Below are 932 nucleotides of genomic sequence, written 5' to 3' on the forward strand. Positions count from 1 at the left end.
AAAAGTGTACTTAAGTGTGTTATAAATAGTCCTAATAACATAGTAGGCTACATGAGTGTGCTCTTTAAGTAAACTATAAAAAAACAAAGTACATTGTGTTTTAACGATCTTTTGTCATGTAGGCTATTAAAGAAGTACACATTTTGATATGTTAACTAACATACTAACGCATGTGAAGTACTTGTGGAATTGGAACTTTAGTGTGTTATTTGAGTCACATGTTAAAGTTAATATATTTAAATGTACTAAATTGCAACTTAAATGTGCAAGTACAAATATATTTAAATAACATACAAGTTCAATAGAAATGACATATTCCAGTTTACCATAAATGCTTGTCAGTACATTCAACCATATTTTAAGACAATAGAAGTGAATATGAAATTGCACTAAACAGCGATGGTTCACCCAAAAATGAACAATTTTGTCATCATTTACTCACCCTCAAGTTGTTCTAAACCTGTATGGGTTTCTTTCTTCTGTTGAACACACACAAAAAAAAGATATTTTAAAGAATGTTAGCAACCGGACAGTTGACAGAAGCCATTGACTTCCATAGTATACTATGTAAAAATTGCCAGCGTTTTTGTTTATTTTCATTTTCAACATGTGCTGGCAGAGGCCTGTTCGGACCTGTTCGGGCCTGTTTGTGACTACGTGTGAGGGAATGTGTTTTTCTTTTAATTATATTCTGGGAGCTGTTGAGCTCTGTCTGACAGAAGCCCTGATAGCTGTCTCTCGCTAAGCCCGATAACAAGGCCGGGACTAAAGCCTCCGCACGGATGAACAAAAGGCAGGAGCTTTAGTCAGGGGCCGCAAACTGCTGACTCTCAGTGCCAGCTAATGCAGCATTCTGTCCCGTCTCCCTGTTGTCCCATGGCCTCTGTCCATCCATCTCTTTTTTTCTCGTTCACTTTTGACACCAACATGCC

The sequence above is a fragment of the Rhinichthys klamathensis genome, unplaced genomic scaffold, assembly GCF_029890125.1.
Source record: "Rhinichthys klamathensis goyatoka isolate OS25496 unplaced genomic scaffold, OSU_Roscu_1.1 h1tg000391l_1, whole genome shotgun sequence".
Lineage (NCBI taxonomy): Eukaryota > Metazoa > Chordata > Actinopteri > Cypriniformes > Leuciscidae > Rhinichthys > Rhinichthys klamathensis.